The following is a 6,000-nucleotide window of genomic DNA, read 5'->3' as shown; positions in this document are numbered from 1 at the left end:
TTGAAAATGACGGTAAAAGACAAGTTAATATGGAAGGAAAAAGTAGTTTCCAAGACTTATTGATAACACGCGATGTAGATTTGCCGACTCATATTCTGTTGAGTACTGATTTGTCGTGTAGCACGAGATTATTTTGAAAACATTGCAACTAAATGAGGAACAAAAGAACGAAGCTCAAAACTGATAATAGAAGGGGAAACCATACAATTATGCCAGGAAAAATATGTCTTATATCTAGAGGTGAAGGATCTTAGCTAAATGTAGATGGAAATGAAGAAGGTCTCACTGAAAATAAGGCCGTACGTTGCCAAGCAGCGGAACCTTTGCAACTGCATGCATCTGTTGCAGGTTACATAACGCTAGTGACGCAACTACAGGCAAGTGAAGCTTTATTTGAGCCTTGTGTTAGTACTCATCAGGCTAGAGTCTTGTGCTCAGGGATAGTTAAGTTAACCCCTTCATCTGACAATCAAAGATCTTATGTCACTGTGCCGTATTTGAATATTGAAAGTGAGTGTAAAGATAGATGATAATACAACGTTAGGATCTGTGAAGCCTGTCACCCATGAGCTATACGCTGATCTGCCACAAGTATCTAGTGTACAGACCGCTGACACAGCTAAAACAGACTTGAAGCCCGCAGAGCTTGAAGTAAGGAAGAAAAGCCTCTATCAAATTGTTGACGCTAAATTCCCAAGTGAAGAGAGAGAATCAGGTTTTAAAGTCCTTAATAGATAAATATATAACAGTGTTTTCCACAAAACAAGAACCATTAACAGTAACGCCCTATTTTTTTAAGCACCATCAAGCAAAACACTGATGAAGTAGTGTACAGGCGTTCATATAACATTCCTATCAGTTATCATGACAGAGTAAATAAACAACTTATATCGCTCCAGCAACAGGGTGTGATTCGCCCTTCGCGATCACCCTATAATGCCCCACTTATCCCAGTGCAAAAAAAAAAAAAAACATGGAGTACTACGACTTTGTCTGGACTTCCGGGCACTTAATAAAACACTACGGGACGACCGGTACCCACTCCCTAATATAACTACCATACTCAATCAATTGGGAGATAGTAAGTTTTTTTTTCATGCCTAGACATGAAACAGGGTTCCCATCAAATCCCCCTAGATGAAATCAGCAGAGAGAAGACGGCATTTTCTTCTCCAGCAGGACATTGGGAATTTACTTCCCTCCCCTTTGGCCTTAAAACAGCCCCGTCCTGCTTCAAGAAAATAATAAACACTGTCCTTACAGGACTATTAGGTAACAAGGTTCAGGTGTACCTTGATGACATAATTATCCTGGGCGATATATTTTCTAATCACGCAGATAACTTAGAACAAATTCTGGATCGCTTAAAGGAAGCCAAACTGACTCTTAAGACGGAGAAGTGTAACTTTTTTAAGAACAAAGTAGATTACCTGGGCCATGCCATCCGCTCAGAGGGAATAAGACCTCAGTCTAGCAAGCTGGAGGCCATACAAAACGTCCCGGCCCCTCAAACTGTTCATGATTTACAGTCATTTCTTGGATTGACTAATTATTATCGCAAATTTATTGCAAATTATTCACAAATTGTTGCTCCTTTTCTAAAGATTTACAAAGGGAAGAAAGGTACACTAAAAGAATAAATAAAAATAAAATAAAACTCCACTCATATGGACGGATGAAACAAAAATTGCGTTCTCAACCCTTAAGGATAGAATGCTTGGTACAGCCACTCTACGCATCCTACTACAATACTGATGTATTGCAATAACAGGATAATGATGATAAACTAAGACCTGTATCTTTTTTTGTGAGAAATTGAATACGGCAGAACAGCGGTACAGTATAGTTGAACGAGAGGCTTTAACTGTAATTTATGGGTTACACGTAAACCGCCCATTAATACTGGGTTACCCTGTTGAGATCCACACGGGTCACAGACCTTTAGTCTGGTTGTTACAGGTAGCTAGTCCCAACGGCAGGATAGCTAGATGGCAGACTCTCATGAGTGAGTATGGTTTCACAATCAATCATTTGCCTGGCAAGGAAAATATAGTACAGATTTTTTTTTATCAAGGATGAAGGGTCACAGGACACTGAGATTGAATTAGAAGGAAACGCGCGATAATGTTTGTGGATGGGGAACAACAAAAACCGTGGAACACGTGGATAATGAGGGGCAAAATATTGCACTAGTGCAGAAAAAGAAACAGGCGCCGAAAAATTAGAAAATAAAATACATGATATGTATGGACCTGAATAGTGAGTGTATTGGCCACACACTTGACTGGAGTATTCAGGAGATTAGTGAGCTGCATGATGAGCAGCCAGCATATAAGTATGCTAAAAGAAGGAAGCCCCAAGAAAGAAAATTGAGCAAAGACTCAGAGAAAAAAGGCATAATGTGAGATGCCGCCCCTGTTAGAGGTACAGGTGGAAATTATGTTATATTGTGTTGAAGATGGGCATAATGTGAGATGCCGCCCCTGTCAGAGTTACAGGTGGAAATAAATGATGTGTTTTAGTGAGTCCGTACGGAGAAGCCACTAAGGTGGTGATTCTACCCCCCAAGTATTTCCAAGGCGATAACTCTGGCTCATTCGTCGCCACTGCAGGGCACGGAGGAACCAAAGTTACGTTATGTCGGTGTAGAAAGTTCGCTTTCTGGCCTGGAATGAAACGGGATGTAGAAAATTATGTAAGGAAGTGCGTCATGGTAGTCGTTTTAAAAGTGAGTTGGGAACTTGCACCCTGCTCCTTGGCGGCAATATCCAGACGTCACCGCTCCTTTTGGAAGAATACACATGGACCTTGTGGGTCCCATGGGTGTATCGGACAATGGGGTTCGATACGTAATGCCCATAGTTGATGTTTTTAAAGGTATTTGATTATAGTACCCTTACGGAGTAAGGAAGCCCGCGAAATGGCAAGGGCGTTGTACGTGGATGTTGTTTGTGTACACGGTGTTCCTCAGACAGTTGTTACAGATCAAGGTTCAGAGTTCGTTAATTCCGTGATGCAGGAGATAAATTAGAAGCTACCTGTGCGACACGCGAATAACGGCTTACCATACAAATGGGAATGGAATAATAAAGCGCGCAAATTATACTGTTGTTAACATTTTGAGGAGAATGTTCTAAGAAATGTGTCCGTTTGGGATATAATGCTACTTATAGACATCATGGCCTATAATCCTGCGTATTATCGCACCATAAAGGAGTCCCCATTTTATCGAGAGAGACAGAGAGAGGATTTTTAGAGATCCTCCTGTACCCTACACTGTTAGAAAAAAATTCAGCAGCCCTGGTATGATATTTACTCCTATAAAGAGGAAATGGTTGTAATTGCAAGGAAAGTTTATGATATTTACTCCTATAAAGAGGAAATGGTTGTAATTGCAAGGAAAGTTTATGATATTTACTCCTATAAAGAGGAAATGGTTGTAATTGCAAGGAAAGTTTATGATATTTACTCCTATAAAGAGGAAATGGTTGTAATTGCAAGGAAAGTTTATGATATTGACTCCTATGAAAAGGAAATGGCTGCAATTGCAAGGAAAGTTTATGATATTGACTCCTATGAAAAGGAAATGGCTGCAATTGCAAGGAAAGTTTATGATATTGACTCCTATGAAAAGGAAATGGCTGCAATTGCAAGGAAAGTTTATGATATTGACTCCTATGAAAAGGAAATGGCTGCAATTGCAAGGAAAGTTTATGATAGATGCCAGGTTTACAATAAAGAAAGTAGAGAAGAAATGGAAAAGTATTACCAAGTTACAAAAATCAAAACTATCAACGTTGGCGACAGAGTGTTCCTCAAACATACACCAAAAAGAAAAGAAAAGAAAAAGTTGCAACCTATTTTTGATGGACCCTACAGGGTAATAGAGAAGATCAGTGATATAATGGTAAAAATTATAAACCTCAGGACTAGTAAGGTTTCAACGGTCCCCACAGATAGAGTAAAAGTCCTTCATGAAGATTGCATCGACGTGCAGCAATGTCCAACGATTAGGAGAGCATACCCTTTAAATCCAGAGACAGACACTGATCTATTCTTTGCATTGCTCAACCCTGAAATCGCTGAGAAAACTTCTACCGAAAATAATGACTCGTAGCGGAGAGGTGACTGCTACTCATGACACATTAAATAATGTTCGTTCTACAACAGCAATAAACAGCTGATGCACAGGCCCTACCTTCTCAGGTTACTCCCAAACTTTCAGAGCCACCTCGGCATAGATAAAGCCTTCGCTCTTCGACGGTACAAGAGTTGCCTAAAGTAATGTCCAAACTAATACGATATAGAACAGGAATAATGCATAAGGATGAAAATGCAATAATTGAGCGGAAATATGACGAAATAAACCACAGATTGATTTGACTCTTTCGGTGTACGACTCATTGACACAACAGGAGTCCCCAACACGTGCTGGCCAAAGTTTCACACCAACATACTCTCTATATTATAGTCCTCACAGACAGAGACTATAGTACCGTTTAGCCTCACAGAAGATGTTTTAGCTGCATTATATAAAGCACGGATTTTAACTGCTTCGTTACTTGAAATGTTATTCAAATGTCACCTGAGTATCCAGCTGTAAAAGCAAAAAAATACACACTCTTTAATTTTGAAAACGAATTCAGTTTATTGTTGCATCATCTAAAAAAAGTTTTAGGCTATGTGATGACTACTATTCAAAACAAGCTGCATGCTTCTATGAATTATAGAAAAAAAAAAACGGGAAATAATTTTTTTGAGGATCCTTGTCTAATAACCTATTTGGTACCGCGACCCAGGCTCAAGTTGATGCTATTCATGAAAAAATAGAGAACTAGAGTCATTAACTGAGAAAGATTTTATATAGTTAAATGTTTATTATGGAAAACTCAACATCATTAAGTAATATGCATGCCATGCAATCTGCCTTTAATAGGCTATATTCAGCTGTAGATGTATTGAACCAAGTTGTGCGCCATTTTAGTATAGACTATGGCATTAGGAAGAGAAAAAAGCTCCTACAAGAATTGTTATATTTTGACTTAGCATTGAGACACATAAGTCCAGGTATACAAGATTTATATTTGAGTCTGCAGGCTCCCCTGCAAACATACATAACTCCAACCATTATGTGAAACAAACAGTTGTTCAGTACATTAAAGGAAGCCTAGGATCGGCCTCCAGGTCTTTTGTGCCTTGCAGTTCTTGATTTTTTAGCTCTATATAGGGATGTAATAACTGTCCTCCAGGACAACGGCTTTGCACGATTCTCGTAATTTCTATTTCACCAAACCTTTGCGAGGAGATCCGATTGACACCTTTGATGTCTTTCGAATCGACTCCCTTCCATTTTCTGTGCAGAATAGCACTTACTTTCTTATGTATAGTGTTGATTCAAGATGTATTGCCTTCAGTGAGAATAGGAAAATATATTTTATGCTTTCTAGTATAAAACACTGTAACAAGAATAACCATATGTTAGTTTGTCCTCCCACAGGCCCCGTCCATGAGGCTTGTAACGCAGCCTCTTGTGAATCGGCTGCTTTCTTGAAACATGAGTCAGTCATCAACCTCTGCCACACAATAGTCTTGAAAACATTTCCCCCTATGTTTATAAAAGGTCCTGGCTACTGGACCTGTTCACTTGCCTCCCCCATCACTCTGACACTCACATGCCCTACCCATCCTGTAAACAGACATACTGTCAGCCTGACGGATAATGGAATATTGATGCTTCGGCAAGGTTCTCTTCGCAGTGCTGAGTCCATCCCCCTACAGGAGCTAACAGCTGGCTTGCAGCCCCTAAATTATGTGGTCGAGCCGGATCAGCCCTTTCAACCCGCAATCCATTGGTGGATTGTCTTCGCCATTGTCGTGATCCTGGTTCTTCTGCTGGTGACGTCTGCCGTGGGGTATTCCTATGTCCTACGCTACGCACGACGCCGCCGAATTCCAGACTCAAGCCAACTGCAGACATTGCAACGAGTATCTTCTCCACCA

The sequence above is a fragment of the Eriocheir sinensis genome, chromosome 11, assembly GCF_024679095.1.
Source record: "Eriocheir sinensis breed Jianghai 21 chromosome 11, ASM2467909v1, whole genome shotgun sequence".
Lineage (NCBI taxonomy): Eukaryota > Metazoa > Arthropoda > Malacostraca > Decapoda > Varunidae > Eriocheir > Eriocheir sinensis.
The sequence above is the reverse complement of the archived record's forward strand: the minus strand, read 5'-3'. Positions refer to the sequence as shown.